Source organism: Ammospiza nelsoni, chromosome 15, assembly GCF_027579445.1.
Source record: "Ammospiza nelsoni isolate bAmmNel1 chromosome 15, bAmmNel1.pri, whole genome shotgun sequence".
In the NCBI taxonomy this organism is placed as follows: domain Eukaryota; kingdom Metazoa; phylum Chordata; class Aves; order Passeriformes; family Passerellidae; genus Ammospiza; species Ammospiza nelsoni.
Genome location: NC_080647.1, coordinates 7,437,563 through 7,453,489, shown reverse-complemented (window position 1 = coordinate 7,453,489; position 15,927 = coordinate 7,437,563). Strand labels below are relative to the sequence as shown.

At 50.2% G+C, this 15,927-nt stretch overlaps 1 protein-coding gene across 1 annotated transcript in view; it reads right to left on the bottom strand.

The window, feature by feature from the left end:
• Positions 1–10,497, bottom strand: part of MBNL3 (muscleblind like splicing regulator 3) — a 91,615-nt gene extending 81,118 nt beyond the window's left edge. Inside the window, exon 1 of the mRNA XM_059483023.1 lies at positions 10,439–10,497. The gene's annotated coding sequence lies outside the window, so the exon portion shown is untranslated. The remainder of the gene's footprint in view (positions 1–10,438) is intronic.
• Positions 10,498–15,927: the final 5,430 nt, after the last annotated feature.

The following is a 15,927-nucleotide window of genomic DNA, read 5'->3' as shown; positions in this document are numbered from 1 at the left end:
AGCAGTGTCACTCCTGCAGACAGAACAAGTGGTGCTCAGCCCTGGGCTGTGCCAGGGAGAGGGAGCTGGCACTCACCAGTGTGGAACATGCCCCAACACCAGCACGTGTCACAGGCACATGGGACCAACAAAAAAGTGTCTGTTGCTGGTCACCAAAACTTGATTTTAAATTCCAGTTGCTCCTCACTAATGTTCAGATTCAAACTGAAGACACTGCTCTGCACCACCCCACTAAGAATTTAATGGTTTTACAGCTAGCACCAGCAAACTGAAGATGAAGCACAATAAGAGCAGCAAAGCCAAACAGATTTATTTTCATGAGAAAAAACTCCTTTTGAAATTTAAGTTCCAGTTCAACTCTAAAATCCCTCTCTCCCCAGTCATCATGACACTGACAGAAATATCTGAGGATGCTCAAGAGAAAGCCATCAGACAAGCCAGTCACCAGTCACGTGTTTGCTGCTGAACACCACGAATGACTGCTCTAAAAACGCGTCTCTCAAGTGTTTGAATTTTCCTGAGAGAAAGGAAACCTCACATAAAAACCTGCAAATCACTGCCAGTCAGTCCCAAATCTGGCATGTTTGGCTGGATTGTGGCATTCCCCACTTGCTCTCCTGGTCCCTACATTGGGAAATCAAGCCAATACAAACCAGAATCAGTGGGCAGTTGTCTGAAATGTTGTGTATGGTGAACTGCCACTGCATGGGATCAGTCCAACTCTACTGTCCAGTCCTTTGGTTTCAAAAAGGGAATTACTGCTGCTAAAAGGCACCTGCCTTAGCTCATGGCCTTATGCAATGGATGCTCTAAGCATTTTTTAATTAAATCAGTACATAATTATTAGAGTGTTTTACTGAACCAAAAAACCCAGCACCTTGCAAAAGGCTGCTAGAGACTGACTCACCTCACCCATGCAGACGCTGTCCTGCAGCACTGGGCATCCTCCAGCTCTGCTTTCACCACCTTTTCCAGCTGACCCAAGCACAGGCTGCATTGGCCAGGTATCATTCCTGCCCTCTCCCTCAGCCATGAAAGCATGCATGGCAAAGCAGAGGAAAGAGGAGAGCAGCAGTGAGGAAAGAACACACCTTTCAGTGCCAAAAAGCATCTGAAGTGTGTGAAGGAGCAGGCTTAGCTCCTCGTGGCACCCATGAAGCCAAGAGCACTGGGCACAGCCTGGGAGCTCAAGCCTTGGCCATGTCCCATTGTCAAGAGGTTTCCCCCTCTGGTCCCAAATCCACACATTCCCCACAAGATGTTCCAAGACCTAGGGGAAAGCTTTATCATGTAAGCTGGCATGCAAAATGGTGTCACCACCCAGCCAGGGGCACCTACGACAGTCTCTGCACCTGGGCTGAATTTAGAAATCCAGTATCTTCAGAAAAACAAGTGGGTGGCACTGCACAGAAAATAAATAAATCTGTTATTAAACACATGAGAAGCTTCCCTGTACCTTATTAATAGATCTCAAGGTCTTGTCAGAAGGACAACCTTCCATCTAACACAGGGCACAGAATGAATTTGGTATTTGGCAACAGCACCCTCATTCCAACCTTGGTACCTGAGCATCAGCTACTGAATGAGTCATATTACAACACAGTCACCAGAGCTGGAAAGTCCCCAACCCAGCAGGTCTTCCCCTTCAGCAAGGTTCATAAAACCTCATGCAGATTCCGCCCTACATGCCATATTCATCTCCACAGTCTCAGAAGAAATGTGGATCACAGCTACTCAACCCACTGCTCTGCCTGAAATGTCCCTGAGAATCATTATGAAGGTGGTCAATCCCATGAGAGAGCCACCCAAGAGAGGTGCCCTGGGCAGACGGTCCAAGGGAGCGTGCAGGGCAGGCATGGGGAGGAGTGGGGATAACCGGCCTGCACTTGTGAGCAGGGGGGAGAGGCTGGTTGCACCCAGAGGCAGCAGGGGAGGTGTCACCTCACTGAGGAGATGCAGGAGGGAAGGGGCTCCCTGATCATCCTGCAGGAGAGCAGCCCACTCTGGTTTCCTTATTTACATGACCTGAAGTGCAGCTTCCTCAGGCACCTTGTGAAAGGTGCTGCTTCATTAGCCAGACCACGCCTGGGCACTTGGGACAGCGCCAGCCTGAGCTCGTTACCGAGGCTCTGCTTAACGAAGGGCACTGGGGCTGTCACACCAAGTGCTTCACTGAGTAATTAGTCAAGGCAAATTCATCAGTGATGGACTTGGAACAAGCAGAGTACACGGAATGGCGGTGTATGTTTGAGGATCCAGGATTCAAGTGCAAACACATGGTGGAGATGGCAGTGCCAAAACCTGGGCAGTCTGAGGGCACGGAGGTTTCACAAAACACCTCTGCACTCTGACTTCCTCAGTCAGATACAACTCCAGCATCTGGAGGCTTAAGAGAAAGGAGGATAAACCACTGTAACCCTGCTACTGTTTCATTTCTGTGCTACTGTTTCTTTTTTGTATTTCAAAAATAACTTCACTGAAAAGTATCTGAATGCAATACAAGCCCCCCTGGGCCAGAACTGCTTATTACTATTTATATAAAAATGTTCAGACTATAAAGGAGCCCACTGACACCTCGTATGGCCATAAAAAGATTTATCCATCCTGACTTGCTGCTCCAGAGTAGGAGATCCTACAACTGAGCAACTTAGGAAGAGTGACCAGCATTGATTAAGAGTTTTAACCAGATTTTGGTGAGAGAAACCCAAACAACTCTGCTGCCCAAGCAGGGAAGAGCCTAAAGAGCCTGATTCTTTCTTCTCCATCAGTTTTGCACCCTATGGCCTGTGGTGACATTTTGCATGCTGTGGACTAACCTGGTGCTCTGAAGAACAGCTCCCAGCAGTCAGCCATGGCTCAGAGCTTGTCCTTTACCAGGCAGGATTTCCCATCAGTGACACGGGGATGTTTTACAGCTCACCATTCCAGCCTTTAGGACCACTTTAACAACTGGTCCATCAACCCACACAGGCTCCTCCCAGCATCACAGACCTGCATTGCACAACCACACCTCACCACCACACAGCCCCAGAACCTCCCACCAAAACATTACAAAACGCTTCAGGAGCACTAATGAATTAAATCCAAGCACATCCCAATTAACTCCAGGAGCAGAGAAGCAGGCTGAGGTGCACCCACCTCCTTGCAAGCATGGCAGACAGACCTGCCAGCTCCCTCCCTCTGCTCAGCTACAGACCTGTGAGATATTTCAAAGGCTCTTTCCAAAACAGAGGGAAAGGAGACAAAAGAAAAAGCTTTCTGTTTTCCTTGAAAAGCAGGTCGTGCAACAAAGCAAGCACTAATAAAGGTTCCACCATCCAAATTAAAAGTCAAAGGCAGCAATGAAGTGCCTCTGAAATATAAGAAACACGTTGTGCACGGTGTAAAATTTATTGCTGCCTAGCAGAACGAAGCCAAACATCTTAATATGGAAAAACACCGCTTCTTTTGACCCAAACAGATTGGGAACAGGAAGTAAAAACAAATCACCCAGCTGTGGCCTCCCCACACTGAGAGGAGCAGCAGCCAGTGCTTCCTGCCCACCCTCGCCCTGCCCATGGCTGCCAAGAGCTGCACACTGTTTGCTCAGGGGCCAATCCCCCCTCAAACAGTTTGTTACTAAAGCTGTCGTAGGCAAGATCAGGCCATTACCGAAGGGGATTCAGCTGGCAAGAGCCAGGAAAATGGAACTGCAGGAATCACCCCAAATGCTGCATCCATTTGCAAACTGCACAGGAACAGGCTCCTCTGCAAGGAGATTCCTCTTCTTTCAGTGGCTCTACATTTTCCTGACAAATTCCTGACTCAGGACAGGCATATTTCAAGAGTTAATTTTGGTTTTACTACATCATCACCAACAAACCCTGAGAAATTAAGTCAAGCCTCAATTGGCTCAAAACATAATTGCATTTCTCTTAAATAATAGCTTTGCATTATTTCTTTTTTTTTTTTTTTTTGAACTCGTGCATATTACATTCTAATTATATTTTAAAGCTTTCATTTGCAGCTACAGGAATAACCCAGAAAGACATACAGATGAGCTAATTTTCAAATCATCACTTGACAAAGGACATGAAGCTTTAAAAAAAGTGACACATAGACCAAAGGACTTGGAAAAAAATAGAAACATGCAAAACTGAAAGTCCATTATCTCTTTGGTTAAAGCCAGTAACTCAGTGCTAAAGAGAATGGCTTTAAGACCTCAGCAGAGCAAACACTGAATATCACATACATAATGCAGCAGAAAATGCCATTTACACAAATACTACACACTGAACAGCAGCTCAGAACCTGGTATTCTGACTAAAATTCTGCTTTCAGCAAATCTCATAAGTATAATTTTTATCAGCTCAAGAAGATTTTTCCTACAAGATTTTAAAAGATTACATGCCAGGTGTAGAATACTTCATAAAGCAGAATTAGATTTTTGCCTTGCGTGATTTTTAAAATATATATATATATATTTAATAGCAACCAGCAAATTACAGCCATTAGTACAACACTGCCTTCACGGCAGATTTATGACAGCATGACCAAAAGCAGAATTTTATCCAACAACATTTCTGCATAACACAGACATCTGCAGAACCAAGGGGGAAAAAACACACATAAGCATGCACAACCACACATTTTGTGCATTACCATCCAAGACTTTTACAAGGATGGGTGCTTTGTGCCACTGTTCTGCAAGACAGTACCCTGAGCACGCACAAGGGTATGGCACACTCTCCTACACACAGTGACCTCCAGTCCTGCCTCGTATTCTTTTAAATCCCTCACCTTCATGCTCATAAATACAGCTTTGGCAGAGGAGCTGCACTGCAAGGAAGGAAACTCACCCCACACTCCTGTTACAGTGCTACATGAAATCCTCCTCCCTCTGCCCCAGCAAAAATATCCAAGTTCATCATGCCGAGGAAAGAACAATAAGTGGGAGTCCGAAAAGGCAGTCAGAAGTACCGCCAAAAAATCAGAGCTCTTTCTCAAGAAAAGGCCCTCCCTTAGGAAGCCTGCCAATCAAACCTGATCACGAGGCTGTTTTCCGAGGATGAATAGAGTTCTTATTGACACAGCTTATGTCTGCAGCATGCAGCCCTCCACAAGGCTTTCAAGAGCAGATCGGATTACACAGACACATTCTCTCTGATTTTATGCATTCAGAAGCCCTCAGACATAAAATACCCGGCTCAGAAGGCCACTGCTTTTTCAGCTTGCTATCGGCCTACGTGCTTTTACAAAAAAAAAACCCTAAGCAAACAGATCCTGGCACCTCTACTTGGGCTCCCAAAGCCCTCACCCTCACTCAGCAGGGCCTTATAATTTTCAGGCCAAGCCACAGATTTGCTCCATGTGAATAATACAAGACGACTCATTCCCATGGTGAGTACTTAGCATCAAAATGAGAGAAGGGAAAAAACAAATATCTGCTGACACCATTTAAAATGGGAGACGATAACATCGCTCTGGGTAGACAATCCTTCCTGGAAGATGGCACAGAAAAAGGGGAGGATGCACACCTTTTAAAAGAACAACATGCACTGCACAGCTTAGCAGGGAAGAGGTGAAGAACTGCAAAAGCATCACAAGCACAAATTCAGGTAAATCATCTATCCAGGGGCAGCACTTTGCACACATGGAAATCTGGAGAAAACAAACTAAAAGGATCCATTTATACAGTTTCTATACTTAGGGGGCACAATAAGGAATCCCATTTCAGCAGCAGACACAGATGGAAAGCCTGGGAAACCCGTGGTGTTGTATTAGAGGTGAATAGAGAATTACAAAATGTGTTATTCTAAATGCTCCAGCTTAAAGACTAAATTTCAGCAAAGAGACCAGTCTGCCTAAATCATATGACAAATTAGAACCTGAGCACTGCCCTAGAGATGGATGTATGCACTGCCCAGAGGTCTGGAACTAAAAAGAAGCTCACAGTCCCCCCCGCTCCAAAAACCAGTCTAAAAAGCAAACCAGTACATTACACATGGGTAAGTGGATCCCTACCACCTAAAAAGGAACTCCTGCATCAACTCAGCCACACTGAATTGAAACTTCTCACTGAAATATTACATATGGCAAACACAGAAAATCAAGCAAGCTTGAGCTTCAGAGCTTTTAAGGGATTTTAAGAGCAAACACACACACTGTTCAATAAAGACATCCCTGCTTCCAGGCTGCAGTCGCTCCCCAACCAAGATTTTCTAGCATTTTGCAGAAGATTTTTCTCACATTTTCCTGATGGCTCCTAGGAGGCTGGAGCTGGGCAATGGAAATGCAAGATGCCATGTCTGTCTGACGTGGCAGTTCTTTGGTTGGATGTCTGCACTGTTCTCAAAGCCCACCAAGAGAGCCACCACTCCTATGACTACCTTTGAATATTGAGATCTAACCAAACTGTGCTTTGCAGTGCTCAGCCTCCCCTTCAGTGAGCAGCCTCATGTTTTTATACTCAGTCTCCACATGTGACTTCTAGTATGGTCATGGTCCAAAAAGCTTGCTCCTATGAATGCTCCATACTCTTTCCCAACACATCTGAGTCATGCAATGGTTCACTCCACCAACAAAGCCAAGCTGTAACCCCCAGCACAGGAGGGGTGTCCTGCTGTGGGCATCAGTCACCAAATCCCAGCTGTAGATTCATCATCTTCACGTGTGCCTGCATTAGCCACAAAGAGAATTTTTATTTGCTTTCAGGCTGCTGACTGAGCTGCAGGCACTGGTGACCAGGCCAGCCGTGGTTTCACTTGTGCCTTTAGGAAAATCCAGACATTAGCAATGCAGTTCTGCCATGGCCCAGCCTCCTCCTGTCCTGCCTGGGCCCCCCAAGTCCTTGTGCCAACACAACCATTTCTGTGGCCACATGGAGAAGCTGAGTGATGGCTAAAATGAGCATCCTTTTTTCCTTGCTATTCTGCAAGATTATTCTTTAATTACACAGACAAAAGAGGCTGGAGGAAAAGGCCAGAAGCAGGACCACTTGTACAACAGCACCAGCTTCAAAATTGATTTGCAAGCTATGCTGCAAAAAGCAAGAAAGCCATCCTCTCTCTCTGCAGTCACAAGTTTTGGAGTTGCCCTTTGAGATTCCCTTAAACAGAACAGCAGAACAGCCCCTCAAAACTTCACATGTGATGGCATCATAAGTGCAAAATTCTAAGCTCCACATATTCCTCTTGCCAAGATGGGACAAGCCCAGGAGAAAATTTCTAGGTCTGTAAAATTCTAAGAATAACGTGTAAGGCTTATGCCAGTCATTCCCTAACACAGAATAAGAGGGCAGAGAAGGCCCCCATTGATGTGGAATTGGGCACAAAAACCACTATAAAATCCTCTGTGTGGATTCAACATCTCAGAGGGACAACTGCCCAGCACCCCTACTGTGAGTAACCTTCCTGCAGCACATGGTCCAGCACTGGAGGGAGGAATGGCAGATTTAGATCCACTCCCTCTTCCCTCATGTGGGTCCCTCACTCCCTCACAGCAGTGGAAAGGATGTGGCACCCTGAGTTCTGCTGACCTGGCCACATGCTGCAGGAGGCTGAGCAGGACAATTTACAGCACTGTGGAGCTAATTTCCTTGCTGACCACCAGGTCTGCTTTGGGCCCCTGCCAACACTTCCCAAAAGGCCCATAAGGCAGCACCAGATCTGCAGCAGCCACACAGCTGTAAACAAGCTGAACCAGGTGCACACATAAAATTCAGCTGCTCTTAGGAAGGCCAAGTGAGCCCAAAGTAGACTGCTCCTCCTGCTGTCACCACATCCCATATTACCTGAAGCTTCAGCACAGTCCATTGTCTTTGAAAAAGAAATACTCAAAACACTGAAATAGTTCTCAAAACTTTTCTGGGCCATCTCTACTTTAAAATGACTTCGTTTAAATATGTGCCATGTCTATATATACACACACACACATACCAGGGGAAATCAGCACCCGTGAGCAGAGCTGGTGCCCACACACTGTACCCTGCACAGCCCCCAGGTCTGCCTGTGCAGCTCCACACCAGAACAACCCCACAGCAAACCAGAGCAGCCTGAAGCCACCCCAGGAAGATCCTGCCCCACTGGCAGGAGCACTGAAAACACCACAGTCTGCAGGCTCTCCACCAGACTTGCTACCACTCGTCTTTCTTGGGGTATGGAGAGTAATGGGGGCAGGGAAGTTTTAAGACCAAATTACAGAGTCCTTTAAGTCCTTCACTTCTGCACAAAGCTGAACCCCCAAGTCCCCCATCCAGGATTTTCCTCCCTCCCAAGACCGAGATGCATGATTTGGATGCTCCTTAGTAAATTAAGCTCCAAGGAGCAGAACTGTGCCATGTAAGGCCTTTCTCCAACCTAGAAAGCAGCACCATTGCAGCCTCCACAATTACCTTAAGAGCAAAACGCCCACAAGGAGGACCCATAGGGGGAAAACATCTCTGCAACCCCATGGAAGCTGCTCTGTGGAAACTTTAACTGCATTACTTCTGCTTCTGTATAATCCCAGAATAACTAGCTTAATTCAGACTGATCCAGCACAGACACCCGAGTTTCAACATGGTATAGACTATAACCTCACTCTAATTACAGGATCATGTTACATGTCCAACAACTGCTGCAATTTAGTCTTGCCTGATACACCCCAGCTGAAAATTGCTCATCCCACCTCTTACTCTCTTACTTTTTGGCAACCTTTGAATGGAGGCAGGGATACCTCGCAACACCTCAGCATCTAACACACTCGCACCCCAAGCCCCATAAAGATTAAGTCATTATTTCCTTGCAGCAACAAAAGGCAATGACTTCCATCAGTGCAGAATAAACAAGTTTTAGGCAAACAGCACAGACACGACACTACTGTTCATACACTTCTCTATGCAAACGCAATACGGGATTACAGCTACGAGCCACAACACCACAAATTCGCACATCACTCCCCGAGCCCGCTGCTGATCGCACACGGAGCCTATCTAAGCAAGAGGGGAGTTCTCAGAGGCAAAAGCTGCAGGACCAGGCAGCCGGACTTTCACTACCTCAAAAGGCAGTGGACATTCCTTACAGCAGCGCACGTCTTGCCTTTGAGCTCAAAGCTGCATCCGCGGCTCCCGCTGCCACGAAACAGGAAGGTTTGTGCCTCGCTCGCCCGCGCCTGAGCCGAATGTTAACAGGTCTGCGCCTCGCGTCAGCTCCGCCAGCGCCTCATGCTCGGCCGGGGAACGCTCCGCTGCCCGGGCGGACGAGCTGTCCGGCCATGGCTGGGCGATGATTCAGCAAGGGGGTGGCTCCCGGTGAGAAGGCACACCTCCTGCGAGCTGTCACACCGCGGGGCCGGGGCAAAATGGGAGAGAGAACTTGCTCTGTCTATCATGGCTGCACTTTTCAAAATGCGTAACCTGGCCTGCTAGGGGCGAGGGGGGCCAAGGGGAGAGGCGGGGAGGGTGTGTGTTTCCATCAGCAGGCACATGGGAATAATTGAAGGAAACATCTCGAGGCTTTTACCGATGGCACAAGTAAATGAAAGAAAAGAAAAAGAAAGGGGAAAAAAAAAAAAAAGCCAGACACTTCGGGAGCCAGCATCAACTTCGCCAGGCTGTGTTCTTTGTTTCTAGGCAGATTCCAGTGCGGTGGCAAGAATGAACAAATGCGCATGTCTTCATAAGAGTCAAAAAAAAAAAAAAAAAAAAAAAAAAAAAAAAAAAGGAAAGAAAAAAATCCCCCCTCCCCTCCGGCCTCTCTCTCGCCGCTGCGGCGGCCGGAGCCCTCCGGAGAGTTTGGGCTGCTTTTCCAGAACTAAAACTCCGCTTCCCGCTACTCCGAGCAGGGCTTTGCCACGCTGCCAGGAGTCCGGGGGTATGGCAGCGCCTGCAACACTTTCGGCTGCAAAAATTAGTTCTGGTGTGGGCTTTGTGAATTTTTTTTTCCTATTAAAGAACAGAACGCCGCCCCCGCCACGCTCGTACCGCGCCAGCCGCCCTCCGCAGCCGCCCGCCGGAGCGGAGCGGAGCCCGGGCCCGCCGCCGCCGCCAGACAAAGGAGCGATGCGGAGCCGCGCCAGCACCCGCGGCCAGCCCGCCTGCGCTGCTCCCGGGACAGCCGCCCGCGGGACCGGGACCAGAACCAGCCGCCGCCGCGCCCCCTCCCCGGAGCGCGCCCCCCGTCCCCGGGCACACACGGCTCGGGGGGGCACCGAGCGCCCCGCGGCCGCCCTGGCCTTACCTCGCAGCGGCGGCGGCGCTCGCAGGCAGCGGCGGCCGCTCCGTGCCACGCGCGGCGGCGCGGGGCAAGCCACGGGGGCCGGTTTAGCGCGGGGGCCGCCTGCGCGCCGCCATTTTAACGCCTCCCGCCCGCCCTCCGCCCCCCTCACCCCCCTCTCCCCGCGGCCACGCGCGGCGTGGAAATGCCACCCAGCGTCCCCCCTCGTCCTCCCCGTCCCCTCCGGCCCCCGTGCCCGCCGTTACATTGACGCAGCGGCTCCTGGTCGCCGGGCCCGCCGCGGCGGAGCTATAGCAGCAGGGCAGCAGCAGCAGCCGCCGCCGTCGTGGCCCCTCCGCCGCCGCCTCCCGCCGCCGGGCGCACATGGTACGCTCCGGGGCCGCGCCGCGCCGCGCCCCGCCGGCCGCGCGCGCCGCCCGGCTGCTGCCATGGCAACCGCCCCGCGACCCCCGCCCCGCCGGGACCCGCGGGACGCGCCCGGGGCCGCCGCTCCCGCCGCGGTGTCCGCGCATCTGCCCCGGCACCCCCCGGCACCCGCACCTCTGCCCGGCCGCTGTGCACGGAGCCACCGCGCTCCCGCACCGAGCCCACCTGTCCCCAAAGCCGCCGCCACCTGCTGAGCGGCTGCACCGCCACTGTCCCCAAGGCACCGCCATACCTCCCGCCCGTGTCTCCTCCACCCCCAGCTGTCATCACAGCTCCCTGGCGCGTCCACGCCGTCCCCAAGGCCACCATCACACCTCCCTGGCATGTCCCCTGCATCCCTGAAGCCACCATCACACCTCCTTGCTGGGGCTCCGCTGTCCCCAAAACCACTGTGACACCCCCCTCACTGAGAGGCTGCATCCCTACTGTCCCCACATTGTCATCATATATTCCTGCCGTGTCCCCTCTGTCCCCAAAGCCATCATCATACATTCCCACTGTATCCACACTGTTCCCAAAGTCACTATCACATGTCCCCACTGTGTCTCTGCTGTCTTCAAAACTGCCATCACACCTTCTTGTTGTGTCCCCACTGTCCCCAGAAACACCATCACATCCACCCTCTAAGGAGCTATAGTCCCGCTGTCCACAAAGCCACCATGATACCTTCCCACTGTGTACCCTCAGTCCCCAAAGCCACTGTCACAGCCCCCTGGTGAGGGGCTGAATACCTACTGTCCCCAAACCACCTTCACATATCCCTGCTGTGTCCTCTCTGCCCCCAAAGCCACCATCACACCTTCTTGTGTGTCCCCACTGTCCCCAAAGTCACCATCACATCCACCCGCTGAGGGGCTGCATCCCCACGGTTCACAAAGCCATCATCCCCCCCATTGTGTCCCTGCTGTCCCAAAGTCACCATCACATACCCCCCACTGTGTCCCCTCTATTGCCAAAGCCACCATTACACCATCCTGCTCCGCCTTCTCTGTCCCCAAAGCCAGCATCATATGCCCCCACGGTGTCCCCACTGTACCCAAAGTCACCATCATGCCTTCCCACTCTGTACCCTCTGTCCCTAAAGCCACTCTTTCATGTCCCCACCATATCCCTGCTGTTCCCAAGGCCACTACTACACCTTCCCTCTCTGTTCCTGCTGTCCCCAAAGCCACCAGCACCTCCCCATCCTTATGTCCAAATCCATCACTGCACCCCCTCACTGAGGGGCCATATCCCCGCTGTCCCCAGGCAATCACCACATCCCCCAAACACATCTCATTTGCCCCCAAAGCCACCACCACAGCCTCCCATCGCCGAAGCTGCTGTCACTCCATCCCCCCGAGGGGCCGTGTCCCTGCCGGGCTCGGCCACCCTCACCTGGGCAGCGGCGCGGCTCCTCCACGCTGCAGTGCTCATTTTCACTCCTGTTTTGCAACACAAGATTGCGTACACCAGGACAGTCGCGAGGGAGAGTAGGCGCAATGTGAAGCAGATGAGCGAGTAAATCATGAAGCCGCCGTACATGTTCTGCATACTGCAAACGAGGAGCTAATTTCCCGGCAGCCGGCTTCAGGATGCTTCCAGCCAGTCTCTGCCGATGTGGCCCTTAAAAACCTCTCAAGCTCTGGCTGCAAGCAGCCCTGCTCCTTTCTGACTTTAGCATCTAATTCCCACAAATATAGATAATTGAATTATGCATTTTGTTAGGGTGAGCGGAAAACACCCGGCAACCACTGGATCACCGAGGAAAACAAAGTCAGTCACTTTTTTTGTTGTGTTTTCCTTAATTCAGCATTTTTTGGGGGTTGGTGACATTTTGTCGAGCATGAACTCAACCAGAGGCAGAGAGAAGCAGCTGAGGGTTGTTTATTGCACACAGAGTAGCCCTCCCTGACAGCAGCACTAATGGAAATAACACTAATAAAGCTGTCGTGTTCGTGGTCTGAGCAGCAAAACGTGAGCCCTGCTTTCTGTGCCCTGCTCTGACAACCACTTCCCCAGCGAGCACCAGCAGACCACTTCACCTCCCTTCCTAGTTACCACCACTGATTCATAGTTGAGATCAATTAGTTAATGTTTGCAAAGTCAGTTGAAGATGACAAAGCGTTACACGCCACTAATAAAACCATAATGATCCCACTGTTAAACATTAAACACACAATGAGGTGTAAAAAAATACCACATTTATAGAAAATTCCTCTTCCTTCAAGGACAAAGGATTAGCTCCTAAAAAAATTAAGGATGAGCACAAATTTGTACCACAGCAATGTGTCTTAAGAGTTTGGCTTCTGCTTGGGTGTTTGCTACTGATTATTTGGGTGTCCATGGGCACGCCACTTGGGCCAGCAGTCGCTGACCCATCTGAGCATGGCAACTTAATCCAGAGCTAGCCAAAAACCACCAGAAGGTTTTGGAAAGGGATGGTCCTTTCCATTCCGTGCTTCTGCTTCCCAGTCTGCTGAACAGGATGAGGACTGCAGCTGTGTAGCCTGATTTTTGCAGGCAACATAATGCAGCAGTTAGCAAACCCTCACAACATGGTCATTAGAAGCCTGGGGAGCTGTGCTGCCTGAGAGACACGTCACACCAGAGTGCAAGGAATAAAAAAGTGGGGGTGTGGGACTTTCTAGGAGATTTTTCTTGGCAATGAGTCTTGCTTTAAATGTGGAACTGGTAGCTGTGCCACTGGTAGGGCCGCAGGTCACCGCATGCAGAGCAGCGCATGTCTGATGCTCTGACCTACAGGCAAGAAGGAGGAGAGGAACCAGGAAAACCACGTTTGTCTGTAGCTTTGGGCATGCACGGGGCCAGTTCATGGTGATGAGGCACTGGTGTTTCTGGCAGGGCAGAAGCCATGGGTGGGTATTTGCACAGCAGGAGCTCCAGGCAGATTTGGCACAGCGATTTCAGAGAGCAGAGCTCCTCTCCAAAAAGAGCAGCCCTTTGACAAGGCATCCCTCATTTCCTCCATCAAACTGCCCTTTGCAGGGAGCACGCCTCAGCTGCAACAGCCTACTGCATCTTCCTCCTGAAATCTGATGCTGCCCTGCTTTGATGGCGATCAGTTGATGACTGCAGAAAAGCTGAATCATGAAAGAGAGGTTATAAACAAGGTTATTTTTAACGAAGGAAATGGATCCCACATCTTTCAGAAGTCAGGGCAAGGGACTCTCAGCTAGGGCTCGCAGGTCTCACTTCTGCCCCAACGTTCTTTATGTCCTGGAGCAAATTAAAATCTCTCTAGCCTTTAATTTACCTCCTTGTAGCATGGACAATGCAGCAGACTCCAGTTGTGCTTTCTTTGTACAGCAAAGCTCCTGGTGTGACAATGAAGCGCTGCTGGGAACTGTGTGATGCCAAGGGCTGGCTTGCACTGCCACCCGGCACCTTGCAGAGCTATTTTCAGCCATGCAAAACGATCACACGCACTATTTCAACAATATTCATAGGCATTTCAAATGCAGAGAGAGACTAACCAGTCTGATTCCCCTCTCCCATATTTCACAGTCTTACATTTCAATTCCCACATGAAGCCCAGTAACTTCTGCTTCATTTTGCTCACTGCAAACTCAAAATAGACAAGTTTTGCAACCCAGAGGCTCATGCTGTATCCTTCAGGCACTGGGGTGCTGCTGGTGTGCTGTAGGTAACCAGCCCAGGGGGAAGGAAGATGGGTCTGGTTCACCTACAGCAAACTGGGAAATTTCCTGAGTGTGCCGCTTTCTCACATTTAAATTCTTCCAAGAAAAGCATATTTCATTTTACCCACAAAAGATGACTCCACTCAGAGAAGCAGGAGATTGAGGCTGGGGCTGGCCAGGCTTCTGTGTACTTCCCAAAAAATATGAACAACTCTACATACAGATCCTTACAAACCTGTCTTCTCTGCTTCATGCCTGAGTTAACAAGTGTTTTGGGTGTGTCTTCCCAACATTACAGAGATAACTACCAAGGTTAAAGAACTCTAGATTTTTTTTTAAATATTTTGTAAATATTCGTATTTAAATATATACACACGTGTATTTATGAAAACTTTAGGAGATTGTAAACTTCCCTGCCATACTTATTTAAAATGCTGTTAAGGGGGACTTTTGCTCCTGGAGGAGCTTACCTTGCTCACTTGTTTTCTTTGAGTTAAGCAGGGATTTCCACACAGAAAATATCAGATAGAACCCAAAGCAGAAATGGGTTGGATCCCAAGCGTGCTCTGCTCCCCCTGGCCCATCTTCACTTACCTGCTGTGGAAGCAGACACCAAACCTGCCCTGGCTTGGGGCACACAGCAGAGCCTTGGCACAGGTGCCCAGGAACCTCCAGCCCGGCTGTGAGAAGTGGAACAGGACCAACCTTGCAAGCCAGTTCCCTCTTGCTGGTGCCTGCAAGGACACGTGGCTGCGTGCCAGCAGAGGAATAACCATTGCCCCGTGCTAGTTATGGGGCAGGGATGCTGCAAGGTTGTGCTAATTAGTGCTTGAGACGCCTCTGTGATCTGGAGATGAAAGGTGATTTACAGCTGCTAATTATTGCTCTCCTTCATGTGAAGTCTATTATTTCCTGGTGTCCCTCACTTTGACTCATGCCACATCCCGTATTCGGCACAGGGCAGGTTTGTGGTGCTTTGCACACTGGCCCAGTGTGAGATCTGCTCTCAGCATCCATTCCAGGCAGCCTGGCTGCATCCATGCTTGGGAAACTTGGGCTGGAATTTGCACTAAGTGGCAACATTTGGGCAGGTGGCTCAGCTGGTGGATGCAGAGGGGCTGCATCCAGTGCTGGGTACTCAGCTGGGTTGTGCACTCAGCTCTGTGAGCAGTCAGAGGCCCAGCTGACCCAGAGAGGAGAAACAGGAATATCCCGAGCTTCTCTGCTGGGGACTGCCCCAGGGAAGGGGAAGAAGCCAGAGAGGACCAGACTGGGGCCTCCTATGGCTTCTCATCTGTGTCCCAAACCTCCTGGGCAGGAATTACAAAGCAGGAGAAGTTCATGTCTCTGGCAGGTGTCTGGAGGGAAGGGATATTAATGTGGTTTTGTGAACAGCCCATGGATAGCAGAAGGAACAGCAGAATGAACAGGGATATTCAATGTTCTTCTCATGTTATGCCCCATGGCACGTACAGGTTGCAAAAGCAAGTGACATTTTGCTCTTATTGCAAAATAAAACAGCAGAAAGTGACACGTGGCGTGAGGTAGTTGTAACAACAGAGGAAGAAATATCCCTGATACTCTACACCAAAACAATTCTAGCACAGAGTGGGATTTCCTTCCCCCTCCCTCACTGTGCAGCTCTCCAGCTGGGAAGTAAATGGCCA